The sequence below is a fragment of the Amblyomma americanum genome, chromosome 6 (genome assembly GCF_052857255.1).
Source record: "Amblyomma americanum isolate KBUSLIRL-KWMA chromosome 6, ASM5285725v1, whole genome shotgun sequence".
Classification (NCBI taxonomy): Eukaryota; Metazoa; Arthropoda; class Arachnida; order Ixodida; family Ixodidae; genus Amblyomma; species Amblyomma americanum.
In genome coordinates, this window is record NC_135502.1 from 88577686 (window position 1) to 88594190 (window position 16505).

The window sequence follows — 16505 nt, forward strand, 5'->3', positions numbered from 1 at the left end:
GATCACCAAGTGTTATGACACCACTATAGTTCTTTTTAATGCGATATGTTATGACTTAAGCATAATTAAATACCCTTTACTTGAACAAGAAAGTCTAAGCGTTTTGCGTTTTCTACAACGTCCGAGAGAACTGCTGCTCTCATCACGGTGTTAAGTGATAACTTTGATAACAGAGGAGGAAGCTTATGCTGGAATCTGCAACTTACGAATGAGAAACACAAAGCTGTACGGCTCACTCTTTTCGCGACTTGATGAGTGACTCGGGCCAGCCGGAATCCTGGAAGGAAACATTCAATTGTTAGGTTTACGAAAGGCGAAGCTTCAACATTAATATCTATTCGGATTTAATGATTGCACCAACATTTACATTGATAATTATAAGACGTCTAAAAGTAGTAAAACATTACCATAACAAAGTAATAGGAGCATGTTTATAGTTGTTCTTAAAATACCCTAATATCAAGATATTAAGTATATCTGAAAAGCTGCTTAACGTCTTCGTGTTGAAGACTTGGGGAAGAATTCTAGACAGTTCGTTTCTAAATGTTACAACTTTACAAAATAGTCATGAATTTTGCGAAAAACTGAGCAGAAGTAGGTTACAAACCCAGGAAGTTACTAACAACGGCAAAGAGAAAACTAGACAGTACGCTATTGTTTTAAGCCAGTCAGCACGGTCGCCGCATTAGCATTGGATCAATATGTCGTGCCTGGAAGTCTGGAAACACAGCAACAATAATGCAGTGACCAAAGAAAAAATTTAAATGCCCTTCATAGCACCTTGAAAATGAGCTGGACAGATACAAGTGGCCTGTTCCTGGTTGATGAGTGGTGCGTTACTTAGAAAGTGGGGAGGATAACAGTTTTCAGTGAGGCAAAGCCCCAGTGAGGCGATGGTCCCGGGTTCGATCCTCGGGCCGGGCCAGGGTTGATTTTTCTTCGATTACGAAATTTGTATGGATGCTGTATAGCTGTCCTTTGAAGCCGTATGGTTGCGTTTGGGGGGATGCTAATGAGCAATTGCTCTTTTGTTACTAGCTACTGTAATGCCGGGGGAATATTGAAATGCACACATTGGTACACATTATTCTAACATAGTGCGTTGAGCGACGTCTGTTTGCCAGTGGTTGAGGAGTGTACGCTTGACAGGTTACTGCGCGCAAGAAACGTAGAGTATCGAAGTAAAGCATTTTACGCATTCGCGTTTGATTCTGGCTTGACGAATATGCAGTTCAACAGAGCAGCTTCACAGATAGCTCGTACGCTTCGGTAAGCCGAAAAATATAGGGGCTTTCTAAAAAACCAGTCGCCGCCGCAAAAAAATGGCAATCCCCAAAGCTGAAGTCGATCCTGCACAGCAGCCTGCACACTGCAGTGGTTGCAGGCTCCGGTAACCTCGCGCTCCTGTGCATTTATGCAAACGCGCCGAATTAAATCCGCTACAGGGACGCAGGAAGAAGGGACAGGACAACACTCACTTTGTCCTCTTTCCTTCTGTCTCTCTGTTTGCTTACAATATGAATTCCAATACGACTCACCAACTAACATCCATGTCTGTGTTAGCTGTGTGACTGCCTTGTTCAATGGGCCCCGTCTTTCCTTTCTATGTGTGTCATTCCTATCTATGTGTGAATAATACCATTACCACCACGCTGTCTGTCTGTCTGTCTGTTGCTGCGAGAAAGAAAGAAAAGGAAAGTGCACAGGCCTGCCCACTGGCTCAAGCCGAGCCACAATCGCTACCACGTGCAGATAGTAGGAGAGCTGAAAGATGGGATAGAAATACAGGATAGTAAAGACGTGCTAAAGACAACGCCGATCCCGGAGGTAGTGCAATACTGGGCCAACCGGTGGCGGGAGTGAAGCATCCTTCAAACTCTCCAACAAATTTCGAAAAATAAGTCCAATTGGACCCGTAACAGATACTCTACGGGGTCCGGACATTCGCAATAAGTTCATAAATACCACCACGCGCAGGGTCGTGACCACATCATTAGCACAACGGTACCACCCGTTGAGACAATGACGCAAGTGTTTATATAAAAGTTTGAGACACTGTGGCAGTTCTTCGTGGAATGCAATATAGTTATTTAAAATCTTAAGCAATAAAAATTTGCCACTATAAGGAGCTTCCTTCGCTCAAATAATGTCCCGCTTGTTGTACGAGCCACTCTTCTGCGGCGAATCAATGCGCTTGCTCAGCAAACTAAAGTAAATCAGGAAAATACTTTTTTCCCCTCTCAAAATGCGGAAAAAGGGTAAAACGGGTGTGTTTCTTCTGTAGCTAAGAGAGAGAGAGAGAAAGTAATTTAGAAAGAGAAAGTAACACGCTAAGAGAGAGAGAGGGAAAGTAATTTAATGAAATTAAAGGTGCAGAGTTCGGCCGGCGGTAAGGTGACCCTGACCTGCAACTGCACACTGGGAAGGAAGGGGGAGAGAGGAACTAAAAGGAGAGGGAGGGTGCCTGTTAAAATAGAAAAATATATAAAAAAAGCCTATCAAAAATGACTGAACCCTCGCTCGCTTCAAGCCTCAAAGACGTTGACAATGACCACCAGGCTACACAGAGAATGCTTTTTTACCAGCCTCCTGTGACCCGCCGCGGTGGCTCAGTGGTTAGCGTGCTCGGCTACTAATCCTGATTTCCCGCGTTCGAACCCGACCGCGGCGGCAGCGTTTCGATGGAGGCGAAACGCAAAGGCGTCCGTGTGCTGTGCGACGTCAGTGCACGTTAAAGATCCCCAGGCAGTCGAAATTATTCCGGAGCCCTCCACTACGGCCCCTCTTTCTTCCTTTCTTCTTTCACTCCCTCCTTTATCCCTTCCCTTACGGCTTGGTTCAGGTTGGTTGGTTGTGAAACTTTATTTCCAGCGGATATAGAGGAGCGACACGAAGTCGCCCCCCGCTTAAACGGCGGCCGCTGTCCCTTGGGCAGCGGCGGCGTCTTCAGCCAGCTGGAGGAGCTTGATCTGTATCCCCGGGTCGGGGCTGAGCAATAGAGCCTCCCAATGAGCAGAGTCGGTAATGAAGTGACTCGCGGGTAGGGACTGCGGGCAGTTCCAGATCATATGATTTAGATCGGCTTTCGCATCACAATTTTTGCATTTGTTTGAGTAGAGTCCTTCCGAATAGAAGCTACACAATTGGGGATTTGGATAGGTGTTAGTTTGAAGTTTACGCCAGGCTTTGGCCTGTTGCTTGGAGAGCGTTTTATCTGCTGGGGGGAATCTGAGTCTTGCAAGCCTGTAGTGCTGCAGGATTTCTCTGTAAGAAAACAACCTGTCCTTGCCAGAGTATAGGGCGGGTGGGCTGCACGACCCAGCTCGGCGGGACAGTTCTCGAGCTAGGTTATGAGCCGCCTCATTACCAGCAGGTGTCAGCCGATATGTGAGACAGATAATGCGCCTCCTTTTCCCCCCAAAACAATATATATTTCGAGCCTCCTGCTGGTCAACGATTAGCATGGCTAGCACGTGTCAGCAGTCTTCACTTCCGCTTCACTGTCGTCTAGGTGAAGTTGAGCTACTGTGTCGCAGTGACATCTAACTTCTAGGTTCCAACTTCCACGCCAGTGCAAACGTAGCCGTCCAAGCCAGTTCAAGTGCATCGCTTCCAAGAATTGGTCCGCAGATTTCATTTATCGACCACATTTTCATGAACTGCTATAGGCAAATCCTCATGTCTTGTTCTGCATCCTTAAAGCAAACCCTGCGCGTGAGAAGCAGTTCGATAACTGTGCTTGTGTTGACTTACCCGCAGCTCTTTTAATGGTGCACTAGGCTTTATCCCTTCCTTTACGGCGCGGTTCAGGTGTCCGCCTATATATGAGACAGATACTGCGCCATTTCCTTCCCCCAAAACCAATTATTATTATTATTATTATTATTATTATTATTATTATTCGAAGACGCTGTTTCGACACCACAGAGCACCTCGGTATTTGTTTCTATTGCAGGCTAAGTGCGCGGATGCCTCTGGGGAATATGACGTAGTCGCCAAGTGCGGCCAGGCTGCTGAAATTTGAGGAGCGAAACTCCCTGTGCGCAGGTCACATGGAGGTTCGTGACCGGCCCTCATGTAAAGCCCTCAGCCAAGGGCCCTTGAGGTATCTATAATAAATAAATATTGTCATACGATCAGCGGTAACACTGAGGTTGTATTTTTAGTTTGCCTTTCGCGGTTCGGTTTTCATGCGTTTACCAGATGCAGGAGTTCCGATATATGCGTACAAGTGCCGACATATGTTAACAGAGCACGCGACCGCGTTTTAACGCGACAGCGCTAAGGAGCTCGTGTCGCAGAAAAGCCAGTGTCGTCGGCGTCGGCGGCGTTCGCCGTGACCAAAAAATGGCGCATCTCGGTGGACACCTGAACCGCGCCATAAAAGAAGGGATTTTCCTTCCCTTATGGCACGGTACGGGTGTCTAGCGAGAACTGAGAGGCAGGCGCATTTCCTTTCCTTAAAATCAATGTTCATTTCACTTTCCTTCCCTTACACCCGACCGCGGCGGCTGCGTTTTTATGGAGGAAAAACGCTAAGGCGCCCGTGTGCTGTGCGATGTCAGTGCACGTTAAAGATCCCCAGGTGGTCGAAATTCTTCCGGAGCCCTCCACTACGGCACCTATTCTTCCTTTCTTCTTTCAATCCCTCCTTTATCCCTTCCCTTACGGCACGGTTCAGGTGTCCAAAGATATATGAGACAGATACTGCGCCATTTCCTTTCCCCTAAAACCAATTATTATTATTATTATTACACCCGGTTCGGGTGTCCACCGCTCCAGTGCCGCGTTCCTGCCACGCGACCCGCCAGGAGGATGTTCTTGACGATTGTAAGAACATCCATATCGCTACGTGGACAAATCTCGGAGAGCTTAGGTAGCGACCACTACATAATAAGCACGTCTATCACCTCCGCAAACATTCGTCGCACCCTGGGAACAGCCAAAATCACGGACTGGACTAAATACCGTGCACAGACCGTTCCGGAAGACCCCATTCAATCAATCAGCGAATGGAGTGAACAGATTCGGAAAGCACACAAGGAGGCCACCACCGAAGTACAATACACACCCGATAATCCGGCGGTCGATCGTCACCTTCTCAAGTTGTGGCAGACCCGACGGACGCTGGTTCGCAGATGGAAACGCCAACGCCTCAATCGTCCCCTGAGACTCCGCATAGCACAGATCACATCAGAAGCACAAGAGTATGCACAACACCTCTCTCAACCGAATTGGCAGGAAATTTGCGAGTCACTACGCGCCACGCTGGGGACCTCCCGCACCTGGGCGATCCTCCGCAGCCTCGTCGATCCGCAAACATCGCGGTCTGCCACTAACCGTATACACTCAAGAAAATCGCCCATCTGTACCCCGGAGACGACGCGGCCCTCCTCACCGCCCTCAAAACCAAATACATCGGCGCCCCCCATCCTCCCAGCACAATCTCGTACACGGGAGGCCCAAATGAGAGGCTGGACGCCCCCATCATCACTGCCGAGGTTTACGCCGCGGCTCGATCTGCCACACGCAACGCGGCAGCTGGCGCGGACAAGATCACAAATGGGATGATTCGAAACCTGGGCAAGTCACAGATCGAGGTCCTCACTACCTACATAAATGACACCCTATGGGAGGCGGGAGAACTCCCTGCAGAGTGGAAACACTCCGAAATCGTGACTATCCCAAAACCCGGCAAACCACCAAGCCTGGAAGCATTACGACCCATCTCCCTCACCTCTTGCCTGGGCAAACTATACGAGCGCGTTATCCAGACCCGCCTCCAAAACTACATAGAGGACAACAACCTCTTTCCACCCACTATGATCGGCTTCAGAAAAGGTCTTTCTACGCAAGACGCTTTCCTCCTTCTCAAGGAAGAAGTACTCAGTAACATCCCGAGAGGCGGCAAGCACCTAATTATGGCACTTGATCTGAGAGACGTTTTTGACAACGTTTCTCACGACGCCATCTTGAAAGAGCTCAACGCCCTCGATTGCGGACCCAAGACCTTCAACTACATCAAAAACTTTCTCAGCAACCGCACGGCCACGATTGGCATGGGAGATGTCCGCTCCGGCACAGAGCAGACACCCAACAAAGGCACTCCCCAAGGCTCTATCATCTCTCCTCTCCTCTTCAATATAGCTATGATTGACATGGCAAAAGCACTCGAAGCTATTGAAGGCATCGGCTATACTATCTACGCTGATGATATTACCATCTGGTCCACCTGGGGTTCCCTTGCCGACAAAGAAAACACCCTACAAGAGGCAGCCAATTGCGTAGAAAGACAAGCAGCAAATTGCGGCCTCCGCTGCGCACCCGACAAATCCGAAATTATCCGCATTCAGGGCTATGCCTACAAATCTCCCGGCGACATCGAGGTTTACCTCGAAGGCACGAGAATAAAGGAAGTCCCTCTTATCCGCATCCTGGGCCTTTGGCTTCAGAGCGACAGGAAAACCAACCACACGTTACAGCGTCTCCGGACAACTGCCCTCCAGATCTCCCGCATGATTCGGCGCCTCACTCGCAGCCGAAAAGGCATGAGAGAGGAGCATACAATTCGACTGATACAGGCTCTAGTTATGAGCCGCCTGTCATATGGTCTCCCATTCCTACCACTTCTGGGGATTGAGCGAGACAAAGCAGATGCCATCATCCGTACCGCCTACAAACATGCGTTAGACCTCCCGATGTACACGGCCAACTGCCACCTCGAGGACCTGGGACTGACCAACACAATAGAAGAAATTCGAGAAGCCGTCCTAGCATCGCAAAAGGAACGCCTCCTCACCACCAAAGCTGGACGCGCAATCTTGGAAAGAGTGGGTTCCCCGGCTGACATACGCGCCGTCCAGGACAACCGAGACCTACCCTCAACTCTGCGAACTCGCGTGTATGTAGCTCCACTCCCGAAGAACATGCACTCTGACTCACAAAAGGGACGACGAAAGGCGCGAGTGGACTATCTGCGCCGCACACATCGACAGGTACAAAATGCTGTATACGTGGACGCAGCCATGTACCCCGATTCAACAAACGCGGTGGCGGTCGTCTTGGACACCCAATTTCAAGGAAATCGCCAGCGCCTCCCTACGGAACTGCTCTCCCACAGTGGCAGAAACTGCTGCAATTGCCCTTGCAATCCAGCACGGCGATGCTACGGGAAATGAGTTAAAAATTATTACCGACTCCCAGTCCGCGTGTCGCCTCTTCCTCTCTGGCAGACTTCCACACTCCGTCGCTCCCATTCTGAATACCCCACAAGTTCAAAATTCCACATGCAAGCACCAGATCACTTGGACTCCTGGGCACGAGGGGCTCGAGGGAAACGAGGCCGCGGACAGTCTAGCTCGAGGATGTACTAACCGAGCGACTAACCTCCCCGACCTTACCCCTCTCCCCTCTACGTAAGGCGAGCGCCTCCTCCTCCTCCGAACACAAAGACAAGTTTATCCCCCACCACACCGTAAGCTAACGGCGGCAGAGGCGAGGGAATGCCGACAACTACAGACGAACACCTTTCCTAACCTACACAAGTACCACATCATCTTCCCCGACAGATATGACACCATCTGCCCCTGGTGTGGCGGAATTCAACAACATATCATGTAACATGGGGCTGCTCCGGTCCCAAGCCCCCCGAACTAGACAAACATCACTCCGAGGAACAGTGGGAGTCTGCCCTGCTCAGCTCTGACTTGGCGACGCAGCGAAAGCTGATATCCCAAGCAAGAGCAACTGCGGTGGACACTGGGGTCCTGAAATATAAGGACTCACACAAAATCTGTATTTTCGCCTCTCTATCCTACCTTTTTGGAATGAATGTTTTCTACTACTACGCCAGGAGGCTTTACTGATCCCAGGATTTTCGCCGAGTATGGAGCTAGAAGTGCTTTTGCTGCAAATAATAATAATAATTGGTTTTGGGGGAAAGGAAACGGCGCAGTATCTGTCTCATATATCGGCGGGCACCTGAACCCCGCCGTAAGGGAATGGGTAAAGGAGGGAGTGAAAGAAGAAAGGAAGAAAGAGGTGCCGTAGTGGAGGGCTCCGGAATAATTTCGACCACCTGGGGACCTTCAGCATGCACTGACATCGCATATAGCACACGGGCGCCTTAGCGTTTTGCCTCCATAATAACGCAGCCGCCGCGGTCGGGTTCGAACCCGGGAACTCCAGATCAGTAGCCGAGCGCCCTAACCACTGAGCCACCGCGGCGGGTGCTTTTGCACCAAAAGGTTCGGTTTTGAGAATGAAATGCACAGTAAATTTCTACACGCCGCGGAGGCGAAACCTTTAGGCGTCCGTGTGCTGTGCGATGTCAGTGCACGTTAAAGATACCCAGGTGGTCTAAATTATTCTGGAGTCCTCCACTACGGCACCTCTTTCTTCCTGTGTTCTTTTACTGCCTCCTTTATCCCTTCTTTTACGGCGCGGTTCACGTGTCGGACGATATGTGAGACGGATACTGCGCCATTTCCTTTCCCTAAAAACCAATTTTAAATTTCAACGCTAAGGCGCCCGTGTGCTGTGTGATATCAGTGCCCGGTAAAGATCTTCAGGTGGTTGAAATTATTCCGGAGCCCTCCACTTCGGCACCTCCTTCTTTTTCCTTCTCAGTCCCTCCTTTATCTCTGCCCTTACAGCACGGCTTAGGTGTCCGACGATATGTGAGACAGATACTGCGCCATTTCATTTCCCTAAAAACCAATTTTCAATTTTTTAATCTTTAACGTGCACTGACATCACACAGCACACGAACGCCTTTGCGTTTCACCTCCATCGAAACGCTTCCTGCGCGGTCGGGTTCGATCCCGGGTACACCGGATCAGTAGTCGAGCGCCCTAAGCACTGAGCCACCGCGGCGGGTTCCAGTTATTATTAATTAATTATTAATTGGTTTTTGGGGAAAGGAAATGGCGCAGTATGTCTCATATATCGTTGGACACCTGAACCGCGCCGCAAATTGGTTTTTGAGGAAAAGGAGTAGGCGCAGTGGCGCCATGGCGCCGTTCCTTTACGGCGTGGTTAGGCTTTCCACCGAGATGTGTGACAGTACTTATTTTGCCATTTCCTTTCTTGAAAACAAATTTTTTGAACTCCACTACGGCACCTCTTCCTTTTCTCAGTCCATTCTTTATCCCTCTTCTTACGGCGCGGTTCATGTGTCCGCCGAGATGTGTGACAGCGACTGCGCTATTTCCTTTCTCCAAAAACCAATTTTCAATTTTTTTCACTTTTCAATTGCCCCGCCGCGGTGGCTCAGTGGTTAGGGCGCTCGACTACTGATCCGGAGTTCCCGGGTTCGAACCCGACCGCGGCGGCTGCGTTTTTATGGAGGAAAAACGCTGAGGCGCCCGTGTGCTGTGCGATGTCAATGCGCGTTCAAGATCCCCAGGTGGTCGAAATTATTCCGGAGCCCTCCACTACGGCACCTCTTCTTCCTTTCTTCTTTCACTCCCTCCTTATCCCTTCCCTTACGGCGCGGTTCAGGTGTCCAACGATATATGAGACAGATACTGCGCCATTTCCTTTCCCCCCAAAAACCAATTATTATTATTATTATTATTCACTTTTCAATTTCACAAGATCAAACGCTCTCTTTACTCCACTAATGCTCCTAATCTTAGTATAGCATGACGCAGCTCGCTGTCTGCAGTCTGTAGGCGACCCACGGAACACGTTGTGTGTTCTTGTAACACTGTCATTATTCTCCTTATTTTCCTTACCATTTCCTTCTTTCCTGCAGTGAGTGAGCGAAAAACTATTGTAGCAAAGGAATTCTCCCCTAGAATGTGGGAACCTCAGTCCAGGGCCCCAGTGGCCTTTGCAATCTTCCCAATGGGCATTGAAACTCTTTTAGATGTCCTGTAAACGTTCAGGATGTCTGCAGGACGTCCAAAGAAGGTTCAGGGCCCACTGAGTTTTGAACTCTGTCGATCATCTTGAGCTGTTCTCAGGCTTCCAGCAGGACAGCGCAGCCTCCCACTGCTGCGGTTTTTGTGTGTTGTTTATTGACGCTACCGGTGTTTGTTGACAGTCCAATGTAACGTGTTAAAGCGTTGGGCGTTCCGCGTATAGCGGGGAGTGTTTGGCTTCACTCTCGCTCGGCGGATGATCAGAGGGCATTAGCGTAGCAAGCGCTTTTCTTCAGTGGTTCTTAGTGCTGGGCTTGGATATTTCTTTCCTCCTCTTCCTGCTTCATTCTTTCACGCAGGATTGAAAGAGGGGATACAAAAGTTAAGACACGTACTACGCACGTTTTGAGGTCTGCGTGCGCGAATCAAACCCACATGCGTTGATGAGGTAGAGGATGTCGGCTACAGCGGGGCTATCTTGTGCAGCATACAAGAAGTCCATCCTAATTCTACTAAGATGCACGGGGTCATAACTCACCTTCCGCCCACCTCCGATGACGTGTAAACAGACTCGTGAGGAAACGGAAGAAGGAAACGGCAAGTGAGTGCCCGCGGTCGGGAAGAGGATAGCATGCGGAAGGAAACGGCTTCCACTAGTTCCCTGTTGTTACGCGCTTGCGACCAACCACCCAGGACTAATGATGAATACATACATACATACATACATACATACATACATACATACATACATACATACATACATACATACATACATACATACATACATACATACATACATACATACATACATACATACATACATACATACATACATACATACATACATACATACATACATACATACATACATACATACATACATACATACATACATACATACATACATGCTATGGCGGCTGCCGTATTTAAGTCCATTGTACTCGTTTTCGTGCACTATGGTGTATGCACATGCTATAGGATACAATGCCGAGCTCGAAGCTTCTGCTGCATTGTGAAACCATGACTCAGTTTCCATGACTCATTTGTGGCAGTGCGAATGATGAACGTAAGCAGATCATCCACTATGCTTTTTGATTTATGCTCTTGAAGTTTATGATCCTGCTGCTACTTCTGCCGCGGTTACGATGCATGAACCACTACCACAGGTAGATAAAGTGGACAGGTAGTTGTTTTGTTTTATTTTTATTTTTTACCAGTCACAAGGCCATAAGTTGTCGATATAGACATGAGGAACTTATGATCGGAGCCGTGCGTTGAGATATTACAAACTGCCTTCATATTGTGGGAGGTGGGAAAGAAAGAAGAAACGGGTGATGCCATAGTGGAGGCCTCCGGAATAATTTCGTCCGCGTCGGGATTATGGTCGAAATTATTCCAGAGCCCTGAGGGAAAGTAGAGAGAAGGAGGTGCCGTAGTAGACTGAGGGATAATTTCGACACCTGGCAACTGAATCTCCCGCCGCGGTGGCTCAGTGGTTAGGGCGCTCGACTACTGATCTGGAGTTCCCGGGTTCGAACCCGACCGCGGCGGCTGCGTTTTTATGGAGGAAAAACGTTAAGGCGCCCGTGTGCTGTACGATGTCAGTGCACGTTAAAGATCCCCAGGTGGTCGAAATTATGCCGGAGCCCTCCACTACGGCACCTATTCTTCCTTTCTTCTTTCACTCCCTCCTTTATCCCTTCCCTTACGGCGCGGTTCAGGTGTCCAAAGATATATGAGACAGATACTGCGCCATTTCCTTTCCCCAAAAAACCAATTATTATCAACTGAATCTCGCCGCGAGGGAAGAGAAAAAGAGAATGAAAGGAGAGGCGAGACAAAGGCGTCTAAAAACAGCGCGTGGTGAAAGGCACGCCTCGGTTGCGAGGTTGTAAACTTGGCTAGTTATAATGTATTGCTCTGGAAAAATGCGGAATGCATGCTGCCATACAGGAAGAAACCGCAGGAGGAACTCGGATTTGAAATTCTTGTTTAATCAAAAGAATTGAGAGATAGCGTGGATAAAAGCAACAACTGTGTACGCATGCGTGTACAAGAACAAGGAACTGAACGGAAAGACCACAACGCGCTATATCCCCAGTGGTAACTCACGCTCCACCAGTCACATTTCTGCTTACTGCAGGGAACAGAACAATAGATGACGCAAGCACCCGGTCTTTTTTTCAAGTAAAAAACCTCGGCTTACTCTCGAACTGCTTTATTCTGGCGTTTACATAAAACTCAACTAGAATTTCTGCAGCTGTTTTCCTGCTACGAAGTCTCTCATATAGCTATTGCAGTAAAATAAATATGGTTTCGGTATACAATGCGGCCCTCCATTTTGCTTGTGTACTTGTTCTATTCTTCAATGGATCAAGAAGTGGCGGCTTTTTCTCGCCGCTTATTAGCAAGTTACCGTTATGGCGACAGCACATGCGTCATAAAAATGTTAGTTTCTGCAAAAGCAAGAAGATTCCTTATGCCCGGCGCGGTGGCTCAGTGGTTAGGGAGCTCGGCTACTGATCCGGAGTTCCCGGGTTCGAACCCGACCGCGGCGGCTGCGTTTTTATGTAGGCAAAACACTAAGGCGCCCGTGTGCTGTGCGATGTCAGTGCACGTTAAAGATCCCCAGGTGGTCGAAGTTATTCCGGAGCCCTCCACTACGGCACCTCTTTTTTTCCTTTATTTCTTCCTTTATCCCTTCCTTTACGGCGCGGTTCAGGTGTCCAACGATATATGAGACAGATAATGCGCTATTTCCTTTCCCCCCAAATCCAAATTATTATAGAAAATTCTTTGTGTCTGATTCGTTTTTACTCCTCTCCACGAGCGCTGGCCCACATTCACCTCGCTTCAGGTGTGCCGCACATGCACCTTATACCAAAATGGCTGGCCACTGTAGAACAGCGCATTTGTTGGCAGCCACCCTGAAGCGCATTTGCGAACAACCTCACTGCTTCCTCCCACCCCATGTCGCACCTTCCCCCATTTGGCGGAAATTGCGATCATGTTACTTCACAACACACAGATAAAGACACACCGGTTGTGTTTCATCTTTCCGTGAAATCACGCGTGTCCGTCTTCGCGCGGCCGACTTTGTGTCACGAAATTTCACACCGTTTCCCTGAGACGGTCAGAAAAAAAGGGACGCCGCCCCTGTCGGTGACAATTTCCGCGCGTTATATTTGAGCTCGCCGACAGCGGGGCCTCTTTGTCGGCGCCGGCAGCCGCGGACGCCATGTGTGCTCGGAGTAAACACAGCCGCACCGCAACACCTCCATGCGCAAGGCGCTGTGCACCCGCGCGCGCGAGTGTGAAGCGCGCCACCGCAGATGCGACGCGGGTGCCGAGGAGCTGCAGTGCAGCGGGTGCCCGTAAATCAATGCGCCGCTGTCGCGGGTGTCTGTCGCCGCATCTTTGATGCAGCCGTCGCTGCACGGCCGCCGTCCGTAAAACGCAGCTCAGACGCGGCCCAGCTACAGCTGGTGATATGCACTCGGCAGCCGCAGTTGGAACTGCGTTTGGAGTGTGCGTGTGCGTCTTCCTGTGCGATATCCGAAGTGGGCCTGCTTTGCAAGCAGTACGTGTCCGCGATCTAGGAACAAAAGTAGTGGCAACATTGGGCCCCCTGTGTTAGCTTTTGATGAAATGTTAAGAGGAATACCCCGAGGTGGAATAGGTTTGTACTAAGGGAGTAATTACTCACTGGCATCCACCCAAAACGCAGCCATACGACTACAAAGGACGGCTATACGGCTTTCTTAGAAACTGCGTAGCAAATGAAAAATTCTTCCTGGTCCAGGGTTCGAATCTGAGACCACCGCTTCACCTGAACAGTCGCCCTACTAAGTGAGCTAACCTGGACGGCTATAGCATGTCATAGGGCGAAAGCGAATTGATCACTAAGTCGAAGTGGGAACAGTGTTGGCCAAATATTTAGGGAAATCCTCCAAGGTGGAGTATATTTGTACTAAAGGAGCAAATACTCATTGTCACTGGCACCGACCCATGCGCAGCCAGGTTTGGACTACTTATTTCTCTTTTTTTTTTTCTAAAGGACACAGAGAGAAGACTAGAGCGGCGCTGGGCCGCTGACAAACACTGACAGTAGATGCTTGTCTTGTCCTCTGTCTTTATCCTTGTCTTTGGGTTGTACTTCTGCTTTTCTTTTTTCCTGAGGTAGCTTTGCAAGATGCGGCGCACTCTCCAGCGCTAGTAGCGGAAATCATGCCATTCAGGACGATTCTTTTCTTACTTTTCTTGCCAGTGCAAATAAACTATAAGCCCGAACATGGCTTCTAGGTTGTTGCCGACATTTTCGTGTCTTAGAAATGCAGAGAAGCTTACGGGGTCCATGTGGCACCGCCTTTCAGGCTAGAGGCGAATGAATGATAGTGGTAATTGTAGCTGGCCGTTAAGGTTAAAAACATCGATGGTGCTAGGCAGGCCGCTAAAGTCAGATAGCACACTACACGTAGATATAGTTGCGGCCGAAGAGTGTTACTTTTACATATACGTATACATGGAATAGTTTTTTACGAAGCTGGCTACTGTGGACAGGCAGTCGCGGATGAACGCGGCACAACTTGTATGTGAACCAGGTCAGTCAGGACTATCATTCTGAACTGGGACACTAGCTGACTGTACAGTTCACATGCCAGTCAGGGCTCACAAATGTAGCCTAAAAGGAGAAGGAGATAGGGCCTAATGTTTAATCGGAAAGTGGGCTTAAAGGCATCGCTCGGGTGCTCTATTTTAAATGCACATCTCAATTCTTCTGCCTATATTGTCCCACAAGCTCGCATTCATTGAAGTAAACCTTTCACAGGCGGGTGGTGCCACAGTTCACATTAGATAGAACATTGGCATCAATTATGCGCCAAATTACTCTTACTGAGCATTTCACGACTTGGTTCCTGTTATATGCTGCCATATATTGAAGACAAATTACTTCAAAAGTGCTTCTCTCAATTCTCGTTAGCATTTTTTACATATGCGCTCGCCTAGCACCGGTCAGCGATTTTACTACTAGAGAATCCTTGAAGCTACCTTTCTTGGTTTATTTCGGTGCATGGTATGCGGTTTGCGGGGCTTCACGTCCAGAAGCCTACACAAAAATTTTTGAGCCAGGCCGTAGTGGAAGTTTCTGGGTTAATTTCGAAGACATGTAGCGCTTCAACATGCAGCGACATCGCACAGTTCACGGGTATGTTCGTATGTCATCTGCGCCGAAATGGGCCCGCCACGGAAGGAATTCAATCCTGCGTCCATGGACTTGAGAGCCGAATGCATTGACCCACCTTGGAGGGTTTGTTTTTAACTGGGCGTGCCTTCCATTGACTCACCTTCTTTTTGGGCTCGCATAACATAAGGATGACATACATTACGTCATCGAGAATAAAACGTCAGTATTTGCTTGTTATTACCGTGAGAGGTATAGAGAGCACGTGCACGAACTTTGCAGTGAAAAAAAAAGAGCATGACTAGCAACGGTTTCAAGTGACGATCCTGGCCGGTACTTGTAGATTGTTGAAAGCAGTGGAATGCAAAATTGCAGAATGTGAATTGGAAAACGTATTTATTTTTGAGGTGCCCACCAACAGCCAAATGCCTGGCGCAGTGGTGCACGCGGTTATGAATGCAAAACAGAACAGTTGAATAGAAGAAAATGAGAGGATGATAATAATTGGCTGGTAAACACTCGAGTGTTGACACCCAGTAAGCACTGAAGCATAGCTTGAAAACGGTGAAGTCAGGGTCAGGTGCCATGGTATAGGTGCAAAGGCACATCGGTAGCACAATGGCGCTCAAGTTACACGAAGCGGCGTCTAACTTGAAACGTTTAACTCCACATGACCTATGTGTCAAATTACTGCCCTCGGACTGGGCCAACGTTCGAAGATTAGCGGACTGCTAGGCCACTTACTGCATTAAGACGAACTGCCCATAGTTATTGAAGGCATAGATTTTGTCATGAATTTAGAAAGAAAAGCTACGAGACAGCACTAGTTAACAGCTGATTACGTTGCTCAAAGGTGGCGTCACAGTCTGGTAACCTGAAGAATATAGCCACAAGTCTTCCCCAGATTTTGTTATGGAGTTGTGTAGCTTGGAGTTTTATATTTGGATAACTAATGTATGGTTGAAATGTCAAGGTAATGCGTTGGCCAGAACAACCGTAGTGTTAAGAGAACCAGTGAGGTCATGTGATCGGAGCAGGCTGGCAGCATGGCAGTCTCGACGATGCAGAAGTATTTCTTGTTTGCACTTGAAGATTTTAATGTTTTTTCAAGCTTCTCAGAAAAGAAATAGATAGATAAAAAAGAAAGACGCACGCAAGCAATGCGCTGTTGGAATGTTTCCAGTCTTTTTTTTTCTTTCACTTAGTTCTGTCCAGCAGGAATCTGCTTGTGGAGCCAAGATCAAACGGCGCGTGAAGCAATCGGAGGTCGGGCTTGGCCGAGAGCGCTCCTGGATTCTGCTCGAAGAGTCCCCATGCGCAATAGTGCGGCGCGCCTGATAGACGCGAGCTGCCACGCACGGCAGGCATCGTCGATGGGGCGATTAGCTGGGGTCTTCTTCAGACCCGGCTAGCCAGGTGACCCGCATGCCAACGTCGCCTGCCCGTCGTCCGTGATG

The 16505-nt window shown here is 48.8% G+C and overlaps 1 protein-coding gene and 1 long non-coding RNA gene across 3 annotated transcripts in view; one reads left to right on the forward strand and one right to left on the reverse strand.

Moving 5' to 3' along the window:
• The window catches only part of LOC144095370 (uncharacterized), a 201093-nt gene that overhangs the window by 140584 nt on the left and 44004 nt on the right, over positions 1-16505 (forward strand). The gene's annotated exons all lie outside the window — the stretch shown is intronic.
• The window catches only part of LOC144093831 (uncharacterized), a 75712-nt gene that overhangs the window by 25161 nt on the left and 34046 nt on the right, over positions 1-16505 (reverse strand). For both annotated transcript variants that reach the window (XR_013306335.1, XR_013306336.1), the window contains exon 2: positions 207-277. This is a non-coding gene — a long non-coding RNA (uncharacterized LOC144093831). The remainder of the gene's footprint in view (positions 1-206; positions 278-16505) is intronic.